At 40.5% G+C, this 19,673-nt stretch overlaps 1 protein-coding gene across 2 annotated transcripts in view; it reads left to right on the top strand.

Annotated features, from left to right (window-relative positions):
* GTF2H2 (general transcription factor IIH subunit 2) overlaps nucleotides 1–19,673 on the top strand; it is a 142,396-nt gene that overhangs the window by 46,587 nt on the left and 76,136 nt on the right. The window lies entirely within an intron of this gene.

Here is a 19,673-nt window from a genome sequence, read left to right as displayed (position 1 = left end):
TGTATATATGTGTTCTGTATCGACAATGGCACGTAAATATGTGCATTTATTTAGCCAATGTGTATTAAATCATATAGATATTCATTTGACATCACATTAGGGTTTTGTAGCATTTAACAGATCTGAAAGCACTAAGTATGTGGCATCCACCCGTGGCAGTGGGGAAGTGCAGTAAATTTTATTCAAGAATACCTGCAGCATGAGCAAGATTTAATTAAACTCTTTTTATAGGTCTATTATCAGGCCAGATGAGTGTTCTTGTTCTTATCGGCTAAGAAAATCTGTGTATAAAACAGAATTTATGCTTACCTGATAAATTACTTTCTCCAACGGTGTGTCCGGTCCACGGCGTCATCCTTACTTGTGGGATATTCTCTTCCCCAACAGGAAATGGCAAAGAGCCCAGCAAAGCTGGTCACATGATCCCCCCTAGGCTCCGCCTTCCCCAGTCATTCGACCGACGTAAAGGAGGAATATGCATAGGAGAAATCATATGATACCGTGGTGACTGTAGTTAGAGAAAATAATTCATCAGACCTGATTAAAAAACCAGGGCGGGCCGTGGACCGGACACACCGTTGGAGAAAGTAATTTATCAGGTAAGCATAAATTCTGTTTTCTCCAACATAGGTGTGTCCGGTCCACGGCGTCATCCTTACTTGTGGGAACCAATACCAAAGCTTTAGGACACGGATGATGGGAGGGAGCAAATCAGGTCGCCTAGATGGAAGGCACCACGGCTTGCAAAACCTTTCTCCCAAAAATAGCCTCAGATGAAGCAAAAGTATCAAATTTGTAGAATTTGGTAAAAGTGTGCAGTGAAGACCAAGTCGCTGCCTTACATATCTGATCAACAGAAGCCTCGTTCTTGAAGGCCCATGTGGAAGCCACGGCCCTAGTGGAGTGAGCTGTGATTCTTTCAGGAGGCTGCCGTCCGGCAGTCTCATAAGCCAATCGGATAATGCTTTTAAGCCAGAAAGAGAGAGAGGTAGAAGTTGCTTTTTGACCTCTCCTTTTACCAGAATAAACAACAAACAAAGAAGATGTTTGTCTGAAATCCTTTGTAGCTTCTAAGTAGAATTTTAGAGCACGAACTACATCCAAATTGTGCAATAAACGTTCCTTCTTTGAAACTGGATTAGGACACAAAGAAGGCACGACTATCTCCTGGTTAATATTTTTGTTAGAAACAACTTTCGGAAGAAAACCAGGTTTAGTACGCAAAACCACCTTATCTGCATGGAACACCAGATATGGAGGAGAACACTGCAGAGCAGATAACTCTGAAACTCTTCTTGCAGAAGAAATTGCAACCAAAAACAAAACTTTCCAAGATAATAACTTTATATCAACGGAATGTAGGGGTTCAAACGGAACCCCCTGAAGAACTGAAAGAACTAAATTGAGACTCCAAGGAGGAGTCAAAGGTTTGTAAACAGGCTTGATTCTAACCAGAGCCTGAACAAAAGCTTGAACATCTGGCACAGCCGCCAGCTTTTTGTGAAGTAAAACAGATAAAGCAGAAATCTGTCCCTTCAAGGAACTTGCAGATAATCCTTTCTCCAAACCCTCTTGTAGAAAGGATAGAATCTTAGGAATCTTTATCTTGTTCCATGGGAATCCTTTAGATTCACACCAACAGATATACTTTTTCCATATCTTATGGTAGATTTTTCTGGTTACAGGCTTTCTAGCCTGAACAAGAGTATCAATGACAGAATCTGAGAACCCTCGCTTTGATAAAATCAAGCGTTCAATCTCCAAGCAGTCAGTTGGAGTGAGGCCAGATTCGGATGTTGGAACGGACCTTGAACAAGAAGGTCCTGTCTCAAAGGTAGCTTCCATGGTGGAGCCGATGACATATTCACCAGGTCTGCATACCAAGTCCTGCGTGGCCATGCAGGAGCTATCAAGATCACCGATACCCTCTCCTGTTTGATCCTGGCTACCAGCCTGGGAATGAGAGGAAATGGTGGGAACACATAAGCTAGGTTGAAGATCCAAGGTGCTACTAGTGCATCCACTAGAGCCGCCTTGGGATCCCTGGATCTGGACCCGTAGCGAGGAACCTTGAAGTTCTGACGAGACGCCATCAGATCCATGTCTGGAATGCCCCACAATTGAATTATTTGGGCAAAGATTTCCGGATGGAGTTCCCACTCCCCCGGATGAAAAGTCTGACGACTCAGAAAATCCGCTTCCCAATTTTCCACTCCTGGGATGTGGATTGCAGACAAGTGGCAGGAGTGATTCTCCGCCCATTGAATTATTTTGGTCACTTCTTCCATCGCCAGGGAACTCTTTGTTCCCCCCTGATGGTTGATATACGCAACAGTCGTCATGTTGTCTGATTGAAACCTTATGAATTTGGCCTTTGCTAGCTGAGGCCAAGCCTTGAGAGCATTGAATATCGCTCTCAGTTCCAGAATGTTTATCGGTAGAATAGATTCTTCCCGAGACCATAGACCCTGAGCTTTCAGGGGTTCCCAGACCGCGCCCCAGCCCATCAGACTGGCGTCGGTCGTGACAATGACCCACTCTGGTCTGCGGAAGCTCATCCCTTGTGACAGGTTGTCCAGGGTCAGCCACCAACGGAGTGAATCTCTGGTCCTCTGATCTACTTGTATCGTCGGAGACAAGTCTGTATAATCCCCATTCCACTGTCTTAGCATGCACAGTTGTAATGGTCTTAGATGAATTCGCGCAAAAGGAACTATGTCCATTGCCGCAACCATCAAACCTATTACTTCCATGCACTGCGCTATGGAAGGAAGAAGAACAGAATGAAGTACTTGACAAGAGCTTAGAAGTTTTGATTTTCTGGCCTCTGTCAGAAAAATCTTCATTTCTAAGGAGTCTATTATTGTTCCCAAGAAGGGAACTCTTGTTGACGGAGAAAGAGAACTTTTTTTCTACGTTCACTTTCCACCCGTGAGATCTGAGAAAGGCTAGGACAATGTCCGTATGAGCCTTTGCTTGTGACAGAGACGACGCTTGAATCAGAATGTCGTCCAAGTAAGGTATTACTGCAATGCCCCTTGGTCTTAGCACCGCTAGGAGGGACCCTAGTACCTTTGTGAAAATTCTTGGGGCAGTGGCTAATCCGAATGGAAGTGCCACGAACTGGTAATGTTTGTCCAGAAAGGCGAACCTTAGGAACTGATGATGTTCCTTGTGGATAGGAATATGTAGATACGCATCCTTTAAATCCACCGTGGTCATGATTTGACCTTCCTGGATGGTAGGAAGAATTGTTCGAATGGTTTCCATTTTGAACGATGGAACCCTGAGAAATTTGTTTAAGATCTTGAGATCTAAGATTGGTCTGAATGTTCCCTCTTTTTTGGGAACTATGAACAGATTGGAGTAGAATCCCATCCCTTGTTCTCTTAATGGAACAGGATGAATCACTCCCATTTTTAACAGGTCTTCTACACAATGTAAGAATGCCTGTCTTTTTATGTGGTCTGAAGACAATTGAGACCTGTGGAACCTTCCCCTTGGGGGTAGCTTCTTGAAATCCAGAAGATAACCTTGGGAGACTATTTCTAGGGCCCAAGGATCCAGAACATCTCTTGCCCATGCCTGAGCGAAGAGAGAAAGTCTGCCCCCCACCAGATCCGGTCCCGGATCGGGGGCCAACATTTCATGCTGTCTTGGTAGCAGTGGCAGGTTTCTTGGCCTGCTTACCTTTGTTCCAGCCTTGCATTGGCCTCCAGGCTGGCTTGGTTTGAGACATATTACCCTCTTGCTTAGAGGATGTAGAACTTGAGGCTGGTCCGTTTCTGCGAAAGGGACGAAAATTAGGTTTATTTTTAGCCTTGAAAGACCTATCCTGAGGAAGGGCGTGGCCCTTTCCCCCAGTGATATCTGAAATAATCTCTTTCAAGTCAGGGCCAAACAGCGTTTTCCCCTTGAAAGGAATGTTAAGCAATTTGTTCTTGGATGACGCATCCACTGACCAAGACTTTAGCCAAAGCGCTCTGCGCGCCACAATAGCAAACCCTGAATTTTTCGCAGCTAATCTAGCTAATTGCAAGGTAGCGTCTAAAGTAAAAGAGTTAGCCAATTTAAGAGCATGAATTCTGTCCATAATCTCCTCATAAGAGGTATCTTTATCTAGCCACTTTTCTAGTTCATCAAACCAGAAACACGCTGCTGTAGTAACAGGAACAATGCACGAAATTGGCTGTAGAAGGTAACCTTGCTGAACAAACATCTTTTTAAGCAAACCTTCTAACTTTTTATCCATAGGATCTTTGAAAGCACAACTATCTTCTATAGGGATAGTAGTGCGTTTGTTTAGAGTAGAGACCGCCCCCTCGACCTTAGGGACTGTCTGCCATAAGTCCTTTCTGGGGTCGACTATAGGAAACAATTTCTTAAATATAGGGGGAGGGACAAAAGGTATGCCGGGCCTTTCCCATTCTTTATTTACAATATCCGCCACCCGCTTGGGTATAGGAAAAGCTTCGGGGGGCACCGGGACCTCTAGGAACTTGTCCATCTTACATAATTTCTCTGGGATGACCAAATTGTCACAATCATCCAGAGTAGATAACACCTCCTTAAGCAGAGCGCGGAGATGTTCCAATTTAAATTTGAATGTAATAACATCAGGTTCAGCTTGTTGAGAAATTTTTCCTGAATCTGAAATTTCTCCCTCAGACAAAACCTCCCTGGCCCCTTCAGACTGGTGTAAGGGCATGTCAGAACCATTATCATCAGCGCCCTCATGCTCTTCAGTATCTAAAACAGAGCAGTCGCGCTTTCGCTGATAAGTGGGCATTTTGGCTAAAATGTTTTTAATAGAATTATCCATTACAGCCGTTAATTGTTGCATAGTAAGAAGAATTGGCGCACTAGATGTACTAGGGGCCTCTTGTGTGGGCAAGACTGGTGTAGACACAGAAGGGGATGATGCAGTACCATGCTTACTCCCCTCACTTGAGGAATCATCTTGGGCATCATTTTCTCTAAATTGTTTGTCACATGCATCACATCTATTTAAATGAGAAGGAACCTTGGCTTCCTCACATACAGAACATAGTCTATCTGATGGTTCAGACATGTTAAACAGGCATAAACTTGATAACAAAGTACAAAAAACGTTTTAAAATAAAACCGTTACTGTCACTTTAAATTTTAAACTGAACACACTTTATTACTGAATATGCGAAAAAGTATGAAGGAATTGTTCAAAATTCACCAAAAAGCCTTAAAAGTATTGCACACCAAATTTGAAAGCTTTAACTCTTAAAATAACGGAACCGGAGCCGTTTTTACATTTAACCCCTATACAGTCCCTGGTATCTGCTTTGCTGAGACCCAACCAAGCCCAGAGGGGAATACGATACCAAATGACGCCTTCAGCAAGCTTTTTCTGTGTATCAGAGCTCCTCACACATGCATCTGCATGCCTTGCTTCCCAAAAACAACTGCGCATTAGTGGCGCGAAACTGAGGCTCTGCCTATGATCAGAGAAGGCCCCCAGTGAAAAAGGTGTCCAATACAGTGCCTGCCGTTTTTTTAACAAAATTCCCAAGATTAAAATAACTCCTCAAAGCAATAAACCATTAAACATGCCAATAAAATAATCGTTTTAGCCCAGAAAAATGTCTACCAGTCTATAAAGCCCTTGTAAAGCCCTTTTATAACTTGTTAATAAAATGGCTTACCGGATCCCATAGGGAAAATGACAGCTTCCAGCATTACCAAGTCTTGTTAGAAATGTGTCATACTTCAAGCAGCAAAAGTCTGCACACTGTTCCCCCCAACTGAAGTTACTTCATCTCAACAGTCCTGTGTGGAAACAGCCATCGATTTTAGTAACGGTTGCTAAAATCATCTTCCTCTTACAAACAGAAATCTTCTTCTATTTTCTGTTTCAGAGTAAATAGTACATACCAGCACTATTTTAAAATAACAAACTCTTGATTGAAGAATAAAACTACATTTAAACACCAAAAAACTCTTAACCATCTCCGTGGAGATGTTGCCTGTGCAACGGCAAAGAGAATGACTGGGGAAGGCGGAGCCTAGGGGGGATCATGTGACCAGCTTTGCTGGGCTCTTTGCCATTTCCTGTTGGGGAAGAGAATATCCCACAAGTAAGGATGACGCCGTGGACCGGACACACCTATGTTGGAGAAAATACTATAATCATTTTTTGTAAGCAATACTTTCATTCTAAGGAACAAGGGCATTATATGTTTGCAAGATGGAATTTAAGATCTCTAAAAAAAAAATCCTGTCTTCTACATTTACTTACATATTGAATATAATTTGAGTGTTTGTGTGTATTCAGATGTCCTAAATATTTATTCAGCATTTGTTTGTATAAGCGAATAACAAATATGGCCACAGGCAGCGGCATTCAGCCCTTTTCGGAGCCGGATTTGTGTAATAGTGTAACACACAAAGATCTGTATTTTCTCAGATGTATGCCGGATATAAACATCTGCACATCTACATATTTCTTAGATAAGTTGTGAGAATAACTGAAATATCACCTATATATGAAATTATTTATTTAGAAAGGAAATGCACATTTGGTGATTGCTTGCTTGCTTGCTTGCTTGATTGATTAAATGATTGATACAAGAAGTTTATGTATGCGCACACATCACTTTTTTCATCAAGTCCCAGAACCAATCATAATATCTTTTTATACAAAGAAATAATTTATAAATATCTTATCTTAGAATATTCACTGATGTAGAATCCCATTTATTAAAGACAAATTGTACATATCTAAACTCCAAGGCTTCCTGCCGAGTGCATATAAACAAAGTCTTTGAACTTGACATCAAAGAAAATATACCATTTTGTAAGCTTACATGATACATCTCAAAGACTGAGCTATACAACTTATGTGATGTTTGATTACATGGACCCTGTTTATGATTTAATTATCAGAGATTCAATAAACAACCAGGGCAGGGATTGATCTCAGAAAGTCTCCCTGCTGTATTGTTACACAAAGAGAGACAAACCGACTGGAGGTTTTTTTTTTTTTTTTTATTGAGGCCTGCAGAGCTACACTCCCAAAAGGTCTATTGACAAATGTCTCAACTGCATATCATTAAAGGGCCATAATACCCAAATGTTTAAACACTTGAAAGTGATGCAGCATAGCTGTAAAAAGCTGATTAGAAAATATCACCTGAACATCTCTATGTAAAAAAGAAAGATATTTTACCTCAAAAGTTCCTCAGTAGCCACCTCCCATTGTAAAGGATTTCTAAGCAGCATTTTAGTGTGTCTGTCCTGGGACATCTGAAGGGACTAGCATCGTGCACTCTCATATTATTTCACCAATCAGGTAAAGGAAGCTTACTATGAAATCTCATGAGAGTTATGTCAAATCTCATGAGATCACAGTAAGAGTTCATGACCTCAGGACTGCTGATGCTGATTGGCTGCTGTTCATTTCTTCATTTTTTTTAAATTTTTTTACCTGCAGCTGGGAGCAGCTGAGTATAACTTTTTACACAGAACTTACTCTGCTGAGCTGAGGAGATTGTGATGTAAAATATCTTCCTTTTTTACATAGAGATGCTCAGGTGATATTTTCCTGTCAGCTTTTTACAGTTATACTGCATCAGTTTCAAGTGATTTAGCATATGAGTATTATGTCCCTTTAACCAATATACAATTCTGCCTGGGAATGAAATCCTGGCAGCTGTTAACCCTATGACTCAATATATGAAGAAATGAGGTCATATACATTTGTATATCAGATAGCATTGATTATAATAACTATGATACTACATAGGTTATAGAAGACACAGACACCAGATATGAGACTTACATTACACACGTCATAAAATCAGAAATTAGAAATGGCAATACAATATTAGGTAACTCATTGAACCTCAATACATATAACATGATCAGTTACCACAGATCCCCACTTATGCATATGTGAATATCCATGTATATTATATGAATAAACTATAAGTTGTGGTAAAAAATAAATTCAAACAATACCAATTACAATTTCCTGGTTAACATTAACATGATCAAAAAAACCCTGATACACTCTTAATAAACCCTTGGAAATAAAATAACAGGATATTGTATGAAGATACCCATTTATATAATTGGATATACATGTATGTAGTGTGAATGAACATGCATAAATGTGTGTGTGTGTGTGTGTGTATATATATATATATATATATATATATATATATATATATATATATATATATATATATTATTTGTGTGTATAAATATACATACATACACACACACTCACCAGCCACTTTATTACGTCCACCTGTTCAATTGATTGGTAACACAAATTGCTAATCAGCCAATCACATGGCAGCAACTCAATGCATTTAGGCATCTAGATGTGGTGAAGACGACTTGCTAGTTCAAACCAAGCATCAGAATGGGGGAAGAAAGAGGATTTAAGTGACTTTGAATGTGGCATGGTTGTTGGTGACAGGCTGGTCTGAGTATTTAAAAAAAACTGCTGATCTACTGGGATTTGCATGCACAACCATCTTTAGGGTTTACAGATAATGGTCCGAAAAAGAGAAAATATCCAGTGAGCGGCAGTTGTGTGGACGAAAATGCCTTGTTGATGCCAGAGGTCAGGGGAGAATGGACAGACTGGTTCAAGATGATAGAAAGTCAACCGTAACTCAATTAACCACTCGTTCCATCAAGGTATGCAGAATACCATCTCTGAATGCACAACACATTGAACCTTGAAGCAGATGGGCTACAGCAGCAGAAGACCTCACTGGGTGCCCCTCCTTTCAGCTAAGAACCGGAAACTGAGGCTACAATTCGCACAGGCTCATCAAAATTGGACAATAGAAGATTGGAAAAATGTTGCCTAGTTTGATGAGTCTTGATTTCAGCTGTGACATTCAGATGGTAGGGTCAGAATTTGGCGTAAACAACATGAAAGCATGGATCTATCCTGCCTTGTGTCAACGGTTCAGGCTGGTGGTGCTGGTGGGGGTGCTGGTGTAATGGTGTGGGGGATATTTTCTTGGCACACTTTGGTCCCCTTAGTACTAATTGAGTATCGTTTAAACGCCACAGCCTACCCTAGTATTGTTGCTGACCATGTCCATCTTTTTATGACTACAGTGTACCCATCTTCTGATGGCTACTTCCAGCAGGATAATGCACCATGTCACAAAGCTCAAATCATCTCAAACTGGTTTCTTGAACATGAAAATTAGTTCACTGTACTCCAATGGCCTCCACAGTCACCAGATCTCAATCCAATAGAGTGGTGGAACAGGAGATTTGCATCATGGATGCGGCTGACAAATCTGCAGCAACTGCGTGATGCTATAATGTTAATATAGACCAAAACCTCTGAGGAATGTTTCCAACACCTTGTTGAATCTATGCCACAAATAATTAAGGCAGTTCTGAAGGCAAAAGGAGGTCCAGCCCGGAACTAGCAAGGTGTACCTAATAAAGTGGCCGGCCGGTGAATGTATGTGTGTATATATAGTGTATATGTGTGTGTGTGTGTGTGTGTATATATATATATATATATATATATATATATATATATATATATATATATATATATATATATATACATACATTCAAATATATATTCAAATAAGGTCATGAGGAGTGAGTGACTATATGCCCAACTATTAATATAATATTACTGCTGCCAATGTTATTTATAATTCTTTAACTACCAGTTATAAATCTAGTTTCCCAGTGCACTCCTGGAGAAATAACATAATAGGGCATTGTATGAAAATTTAATTTATGTAGTATTTAGATATATAAAAACATTTCAAATATACTATAAAGACCTACTATGTAACCATTTGACTCCAATGGCATATTATAAAATCAATAAGTGTGTGAAATAATCACTTTATAAAAATCTCTAAGATATAGAGACATAAAGAGTTTATTTTATATGAAGTAAACTCATAACACAGGACCCTGCCACCCAGTGGTAATCTAAAATAATGCACTCACTATATTTTAATATTAAAGGGATTATCTGGTTACTAGCTCTCCAGGGGCAAGAAGTTTAAATAATGAGAAATGTCATTCCCACTTGTAATGATTTAATTGGCTGATCACCAGAGGAGGGGGCCAAAGTCAGTAGACTAAAGTCTCAAAGACTTCAGTAGAGGATGGCATGTTAGCTTTTGGAGCTTTCGTGTTACCTGCTTTTCTCCTGTTAAGTGTGATCAGTCCACGGGTCATCATTACTTCTGGGATATTACTCCTCCCCAACAGGAAGTGCAAGAGGATTCACCCAGCAGAGCTGCCATATAGCTCCTCCCCTCTACGTCACCTCCAGTCATTCTCTTGCACCCAACGAATAGATAGGATGTGTGAGAGGACTATGGTGATTATACTTAGTTTTATACCTTCAATCAAAAGTTTGTTATTTTATAATAGCACCGGAGTGTTATTCCTTCTCTGGTAGAATTTGAAGAAGAATCTACCTGAGTTTTTACTATGATTTTAGCCGGCGTAGTTAAGATCATATTGCTGTTTCTCGGCCATCTGAGGAGAGGTAAACTTCAGATCAGGGGACAGCGGGCAGATTAATCTGCAAAGAGGTATGTAGCAGCTTATTATTTTCTGACAATGGAATTGATGAGAAAATTCTGCCATACCGATATAATGTAAACTCAGCCTTAAATGCAGTAGCAGCAACTGGTATCAGGCTGTCATGTATGTATATTTTACACTTCAGTATTCTGGGGAATGGCACTTCACTGGAATTATACTGTGTGCATAAGACTTTAGCCTAATTTGCAGGGACTAGCAACAGGCTTTTTAATAACACTTCATTTATGTTAAACGTTTTTTTGCTGGCATGTAAAATCGTTTCATTTTCTGAGGTACTGGGTGAATAAAATATTTTGGGCACTATTTTTTTCCACTTGGCAGTTGTTTTATTTAATTTATGACAGTTTACTGATCTCTCTCACTGTTGTGTGTGAGGGGGAGGGGCCTTTTTTGGCACTTTTGCTACGCATCAAAAAATTCAGTCAGAAGCTCATTGTATTTCCTGCATGATCCGGTTCATCTCTACAGAACTCAGGGGTCTTCAAAACTTGTTTTGAGGGAGGTAATCACTCACAGCAGAGCTGTGAGATTGTAGTTGACTGTGATAAAAAACGTTTATTTCTGTAACTTTTTTCTGCTATCAGGGTTTGTTATCCTTTGCTAATGGGAACAAGCCTTTGCTAAAATTGTGTTTTTTACAAAGATTTGATGCTATAACCTTTCAGTTTATTAACTTTCAACTGTCATAACTCTTTCTGTGCTTCTTATAGGCACAGTACGTTTTCATATTATAGTAAATTACTTGAAAAGTATTTCCAAGTTGCTAGTTTATTTGCTAGTGTGTTAAACATGTCTGATTCAGAGGAAGACATCTGTGCTATATGTGCTAATGCCAAAGTGGAGCCCAATAGAAATTTATGTACTAACTGCATTGATGCTACTTTAAATAAAAGTCAATCTGTACAAATTGAACACATTTCACCAAACAACGAGGGGAGAGTTATGCCGACTAACTCGCCTCACGTGTCAGTACCTGCATCTCCCGCTCGGGAGGTGCGTGATATTGTGGCGCCAAGTACATCTGGGCGGCCATTACAAATCACATTACAGGATATGGCTACTGTTATGACTGAAGTTTTGGCTAAATTACCAGAACTAAGAGGTAAGCGTGATCACTCTGGGGTGAGAACAGAGTGCGCTGATAATGTTAGGGCCATGTCAGATACTGCGTCACAACTTGCAGAACATGAGGACGGAGAGCTTCATTCTGCGGCTGACGGTTCTGATCCAAACAGATTGGATTCAGATATTTCAAATTTTAAATTTAAGCTGGAAAACCTCCGTGTATTACTAGGGGAGGTGTTAGCGGCTCTGAATGATTGTAACACAGTTGCAATACCAGAGAAAATGTGTAGGTTGGATAAATATTTTGCGGTACCGTCGAGTACTGACGTTTTTCCTATACCTAAGAGACTTACTGAAATTGTTACTAAGGAGTGGGATAGACCCGGTGTGCCGTTCTCACCCCCTCCGATATTTAGAAAGATGTTTCCAATAGACACCACCACACGGGACTTATGGCAAACGGTCCCTAAGGTGGAGGGAGCAGTTTCTACTTTAGCTAAGCGTACCACTATCCCGGTGGAGGATAGCTGTGCCTTTTCAGATCCAATGGATAAAAAGTTAGAGGGTTACCTTAAGAAAATGTTTGTTCAACAAGGTTTTATATTGCAACCCCTTGCATGCATTGCGCCTGTCACGGCTGCAGCAGCATTTTGGTTTGAGTCTCTGGAAGAGACACTTGAATCAGCTCCATTAGATGAGATTACACACAAGCTTAAAGCTCTTAAGTTAGCTAACTCATTTATTTCAGATGCCGTAGTACATTTAACTAAGCTTACGGCTAAGAATTCCGGATTCGCCATTCAGGCGCGCAGAGCACTGTGGCTAAAATCCTGGTCAGCTGACGTTACTTCTAAGTCTAAATTACTTAATATACCTTTCAAAGGGCAGACCTTATTCGGGCCCGGATTGAAAGAAATTATCGCTGACATTACAGGAGGTAAAGGCCATGCCCTGCCTCAAGACAGAGCCAAACCTAAGGCTAGACAGTCTAATTTTCGTTCCTTTCGGAATTTCAAAGCAGGAGCAGCATCAACTTCCTCTGCTCCAAAACAAGAAGGATCTGTTGCTCGCTACAGACAAGGCTGGAGACCTAACCAGTCCTGGAACAAGGGCAAGCAGGCCAGGAAACCTGCTGCTGCCCCTAAAACAGCATGAATTGAGGGCCCCCGATCCGGGAACGGATCTAGTGGGGGGCAGACTTTCTCTCTTCGCCCAGGCTTGGGCAAGAGATGTCCAGGATCCCTGGGCGCTAGAGATAATATCTCAGGGATACCTTCTGGACTTCAAATACTCTCCCCCAAGAGAGAGATTTCATCTGTCAAGGTTGTCAACAAACCAAATAAAGAAAGAGGCGTTTCTACGCTGCGTACAAGAGCTTTTATTAATGGGAGTAATCCATCCAGTTCCACGGTCGGAACAGGGACAAGGGTTTTACTCAAATCTGTTTGTGGTTCTCAAAAAAGAGGGAACTTTCAGGCCAATCCTGGATTTAAAGATCCTAAACAAATTCCTAAGAGTTCCATCGTTCAAAATGGAGACTATTCGGACAATTTTACCCATGATCCAAAAGGGTCAGTACATGACCACAGTGGATTTAAAAGATGCTTACCTTCACATACCGATCCACAAAGATCATTACCGGTATCTAAGGTTTGCCTTTCTAGACAGGCATTACCAGTTTGTAGCTCTTCCATTCGGATTGGCTACGGCTCCAAGAATCTTCACAAAGGTTCTGGGTGCTCTTCTGGCGGTACTAAGACCGCGAGGAATTTCGGTAGCTCCGTACCTAGACGACATTCTGATACAAGCTTCAAGCTTTCAAACTGCCAAGTCTCATACAGAGTTAGTACTGGCATTTCTAAGGTCGCATGGATGGAAGGTGAACGAAAAGAAGAGTTCTCTCTTTCCACTCACAAGAGTTCCCTTCCTGGGGACTCTTATAGATTCTGTAGAGATGAAAATTTACCTGACAGAAGACAGGTTAACAAAACTTCAAAGTGCATGCCGTGTCCTTCATTCCATTCAACACCTGTCAGTGGCTCAATGCATGGAGGTAATCGGCTTAATGGTAGCGGCAATGGACATAGTTCCCTTTGCACGCCTACACCTCAGACCGCTGCAATTGTGCATGCTAAGTCAGTGGAATGGGGATTACTCAGACTTGTCCCCCTCTCTGAATCTGGATCAAGAGACCAGAAATTCTCTTCTATGGTGGCTTTCTCGGCCACATCTGTCCAGGGGGATGCCATTCAGCAGGCCAGACTGGACAATTGTAACAACAGATGCCAGCCTACTAGGTTGGGGCGCTGTCTGGAATTCTCTGAAAGCTCAGGGACAATGGAATCAGGAGGAGAGTCTCCTACCAATAAACATTCTGGAATTGAGAGCAGTTCTCAATGCCCTTCTGGCTTGGCCCCAGTTGACAACTCGGGGGTTCATCAGGTTTCAGTCGGACAACATCACGACTGTAGCCTACATCAACCATCAGGGAGGGACAAGAAGCTCCCTAGCAATGATGGAAGTATCAAAGATAATTCGCTGGGCAGAGTCTCACTCTTGCCACCTGTCAGCAATCCACATCCCGGGAGTGGAGAACTGGGAGGCGGATTTTTTAAGTCGTCAGACTTTTCATCCGGGGGAGTGGGAACTTCATCCGGAGGTCTTTGCCCAAATACTTCGACATTGGGGCAAACCAGAGATAGATCTCATGGCGTCTCGACAGAACGCCAAGCTTCCTCGTTACGGGTCCAGATCCAGGGATCCGGGAGCGGTCCTGATAGATGCCTTGACAGCACCTTGGATCTTCAGGATGGCTTATGTGTTTCCACCCTTCCCGATGCTTCCTCGATTGATTGCCAGAATCAAACAGGAGAGAGCATCAGTGATTCTAATAGCGCCTGCATGGCCACGCAGGACTTGGTATGCAGATCTGGTGGACATGTCATCCTGTCCACCTTGGTCTCTACCTCTGAAACAGGACCTTCTGATACAGGGTCCTTTCAAACATTAAAATCTAACTTCTCTGAAGCTGACTGCTTGGAAATTGAACGCTTGATTTTATCAAAACGTGGTTTTTCTGAGTCAGTTATTGATACCTTAATACAGGCTAGGAAGCCTGTTACCAGAAAGATTTACCATAAAATATGGCGTAAATACCTATATTGGTGCGAATCCAAAGGTTACTCTTGGAGTAAGGTTAGGATTCCTAGGATATTGTCTTTTCTACAAGAAGGTTTAGAAAAGGGTTTATCCGCTAGTTCCTTAAAGGGACAGATCTCAGCTCTGTCCATTCTGTTGCACAAACGTCTGTCAGAAGTTCCAGACGTTCAGGCTTTTTGTCAGGCTTTGGCCAGGATTAAGCCTGTGTTTAAAACTGTTGCTCCGCCATGGAGTTTAAACCTTGTTCTTAACGTTTGAACCCCTTCATTCCATTGATATAAAGTTGTTATCTTGGAAAGTTCTATTTTTAATGGCTATTTCCTCGGCTCGAAGAGTCTCTGAGTTATCAGCCTTACATTGTGATTCTCCTTATTTGATTTTTCACTCGGATAAGGTAGTTCTGCGTACTAAACCTGGGTTCTTACCTAAGGTAGTCACTAACAGGAATATCAATCAAGAGATTGTTGTTCCATCCTTGTGTCCAAATCCTTCTTCAAGGAAGGAACGACTTCTGCACAATCTGGATGTAGTTCGTGCCCTAAAATTTTATTTACAGGCAACTAAAGATTTTCGACAAACGTCTTCTCTGTTTGTCGTTTACTCTGGTCAGAGGAGACGTCAAAAAGCTTCTGCTACCTCTCTCTCTTTTTGGCTTCGTAGCATAATACGTTTAGCTTATGAGACTGCTGGACAGCAGCCTCCTGAAAGAATTACAGCTCATTCCACTAGAGCTGTGGCTTCCACTTGGGCCTTTAAGAATGAGGCCTCTGTTGAACAGATTTGCAAGGCTGCAACTTGGTCTTCGCTTCATACTTTTTCCAAATTTTACAAATTTGACACTTTTGCTTCTTCGGAGGCTATTTTTGGGAGAAAGGTTCTTCAGGCAGTGGTTCCTTCTGTATAAAGATCCTGCCTGTCCCTCCCGTCATCCGTGTACTTTTGCTTTGGTATTGGTATCCCAGAAGTAATGATGACCCGTGGACTGATCACACTTAACAGGAGAAAACATAATTTATGCTTACCTGATAAATTCCTTTCTCCTGTAGTGTGATCAGTCCACGGCCCGCCCTGTTTTTTACGGCAGGTAAATATTTTTTAAATTATACTCCAGTCACCACTACACCCTTTGGCTTCTCCTTTCTCGTTGGTCCTTGGTCGAATGACTGGAGGTGACGTAGAGGGGAGGAGCTATATGGCAGCTCTGCTGGGTGAATCCTCTTGCACTTCCTGTTGGGGAGGAGTAATATCCCAGAAGTAATGATGACCCGTGGACTGATCACACTACAGGAGAAAGGAATTTATCAGGTAAGCATAAATTATGTTTTTCCTATGCTGTGGACTACACTCCTGTTCTGACACTGAAACCTTTTTGGTTGACATTCTAATGCGTTGACTACCAGAGCGAGACCTTGTACTCCCTTTATGCTGCCTATATGGCTAACCAAAAGAACCTTTTGCTTGGAGGATACATTACACAGACAACCACAGAGAGATCACACACCTGACATCCATATTGAGGCTTATACCCATATTTCTAACCAGGGCTGGTGATGTATAATTGTTGATGTACTTTACATCTATAGCTGCTATTTTTAAGCTTATTATAAGATAAAAGTTAGCTTTCGTTAGCATATTTAATATTAAAGGAAAATCAGATCTGTAATACATACTTCTAAATTGATTTTAAATTATTATAAAGTATCTTAGAGATTGTATTCAAATTTTAGACATATTGTATTCATTGATGTCGCATAGATTAGTTATCATTCTCATAGAGCTTCCTGACTGGTGCACTTATTGTAGGTAAAAGTAACTTCCTGCTTAAAAGCATATTTTATATCTCAGCTTGATATTTTACATGTGACCACCCTAGGAATTATTCATATATCGGTGTAATTTATACAATATAGTGTATAGGAAATTAATTTATCCATTGAAACTGAAGAGTTTGTTAGTAAATATTTTTGAAGTATTTTTTAATTATTATAAATTTGCTGATACATGCTGACTAGTTGATGAATCATCATAAGGCTTCTAATTAATATATTTGATTTATTGACAAGTGTGCAATAGCTGATAACCAGGCATTAGATGTGTTGGTATCATTTTATAGAATTGTTTTAAAGGGACTTTAAACACTTGTATTTATGTTGTTTTGTTTTTTAATTCATAATGTTTCTTTTGTTTTTTTAAATGCAATTCGCTATTTATTTTTATTATATGTTTACTTTTTTTTTTCATTTTTTAAATTTACTTCACTTTCTGTCCGCTCCGTGCAGACATGGCAGAAAGTTATGTAGACAAACCCGGAAGTCTCTGCTTTGCTGTGAGCGCGCACGTATGTAGAGTTGTAGACACTTGACAGCACACTCTGCGCACAGCATAACTAAAACTACTGCTGATAAAGTGTTTTTCCCTAAATAATATATTTTGAACTTGCCTCATCTGTAAGCTAATAATTAATTATCATTTTTAAAACCAAAATGTATTTACTCTATTTTTTAATCATACTTGTTGTAGTGCGAGTGAAAGAGGGACCGCCCAACACACTGCTCAGGGAGACAGCTGCTGTCTCATAAATATACTCTTATCTTTTACCCCTCTGTTTTTTCTATCCAAGCTTCCGGAGTCCCGCTCAGTTTATTGCACATCTTATGCAGCTCACGCTCTCTATGCACCTCAGGTCATGCCCGGACTGACCCTAGGGCATACCGGGCATTTGCCCTGTGGGCTGCGGCTGCCTTAGCCCCCACCCACTATTACACACTGAGTGATTTTAGCTAGCCCCAAAATGTTATATTTATGTGATTGGTAGGGCTGTGGGGATGCCGGTAGCCTTAGCCCCGCACACACACTGACTAGGCTGGACTACTGTACTGCAGTCACAGACACACTGTATGTGTAACACATGTGTGGGTCAAGCAGTAGCTAAAGCACAGTGGGCTGCGGCTGTGTATGACATGTGATGTGGAACACTGCAGTGCTGGAGTTCGGCTTGGCAGTTGCCCCCAAAGCTTTAGTGAGTAAGAGCACTGAGCAGCAGCCAGTCAGATCCAGGCACTGTGCAGTGAACGATACTGGCATTTGTGCTGGGGAGGTATCATTGTGATCTTATATTGTAGTCATTTTCTTTCTCCTCATAGCAGCTGTGCCTGAGCTGTGATCGGCACTGCTGCTTGTTTACACAGGAAGTGTTGCCTTAGAAACTTCCCTCCTCCCTACACTTCCCCCTTGTGCGGTGCTGTGTGATCCTCCAGCAGTAGGAGAGAAGTCTATGAAGGTAAGATGAGTACATACACACAGGGTCTTTAGCTGCAGGATGGAAACCCAGCACACCACAGATGAGCAGCATTGTGTTCCTTGCCACCTTACACTATTTTATGACAGCACAACTACCCCATAATAGGTCTTCATTGGGGAATGCTGCAAGAGAATGAAAAATGTATACACTGCTCTCAATGTATTTTCAGTACTGGGGCAGGAGGTATCTGTAAAGTGTATTTATTCCCCAGTTTCTGTGCATGTTTATCTTTGTATATGTATGTATGTTTGTGTGTGTGTATGTATATATGTGTGTCTGTATATGTGTGTGTATATGTGTATGTATATATGTGTGTGTATATGTGTATGTATGTTTGTGTGTGTGTATGTATATATGTGTGTGTCTGTATATGTGTGTGTGTGTATATGTATGTATGTTTGTGTGTGTGTATGTATATATGTGTGTCTGTATATGTGTGTGTGTATATGTGTATGTATATATGTGTGTGTATATGTGTATGTATGTTTGTGTGTGTGTATGTATATATGTGTGTGTCTGTATATGTGTGTGTGTGTATATGTATGTATGTTTGTGTGTGTGTATGTATATATGTGTGTGTATATGTATGTTTGTGTGTGTGTATGTATATATGTGTGTGTCTGTATATGTGTGTGTGTGTATATGTATGTATGTTTGTGTGTGTGTATGTATATATGTGTGTCTGTATATGTGTGTGTATATGTGTATGTATATATGTGTGTGTATATGTGTATGTATGTTTGTGTGTGTGTATGTATATATGTGTGTGTCTGTATATGTGTGTGTGTGTATATGTGTGTATGTATATATGTGTGTGTCTGTATATGTGTGTGTATATGTGTATGTATATATGTGTGTGTATATGTGTATGTATGTTTGTGTGTGTGTATGTATATATGTGTGTGTATATATGTGTGTGTATATGTGTATGTATGTTTGTGTGTGTGTATGTATATATGTGTGTGTATATGTGTATGTATATATGTGTATGTATGTTTGTGTGTGTGTGTATGTATATATGTGTGGGTCTGTATATGTGTGTGTGTGTGTGTATATGTGTATGTATGTTTGTGTGTGTGTGTATGTATATATGTGTGTGTCTGTATATGTGTGTGTGTGTGTATATGTATGTATATTTGTGTGTGTATGTATATATGTGTGTGTCTGTATATGTGTGTGTATATGTGTATGTATATATGTGTGTGTATATGTGTATGTATGTTTGTGTGTGTGTATGTATATATGTGTGTGTCTATGTAAGTATGTTTGTGTGTGTGTATGTATATATGTGTGTGTCTGTATATGTGTGTGTATATGTGTATGTATGTTTGTGTGTGTATGTTTGTGTGTGTATGTATATATGTGTATGTATATATGTGTGTGTGTCTGTATATATATATATGTATATATATATATATATATGTGTGTGTGTCTGTATATGTGTATGTATATATGTGTGTGTATATGTATGTATGTTTGTGTGTGTGTATGTATATGTGTGTGTATATGTATGTATGTTTGTGTGTATGTATATGTGTGTGTGTATATGTGTGTGTAT

Source organism: Bombina bombina, chromosome 2, assembly GCF_027579735.1.
Source record: "Bombina bombina isolate aBomBom1 chromosome 2, aBomBom1.pri, whole genome shotgun sequence".
Taxonomy (NCBI): domain Eukaryota; kingdom Metazoa; phylum Chordata; class Amphibia; order Anura; family Bombinatoridae; genus Bombina; species Bombina bombina.
Note: the sequence above shows the minus strand (reverse complement) of the source record. Positions and strands in the feature narration are given on the sequence as shown.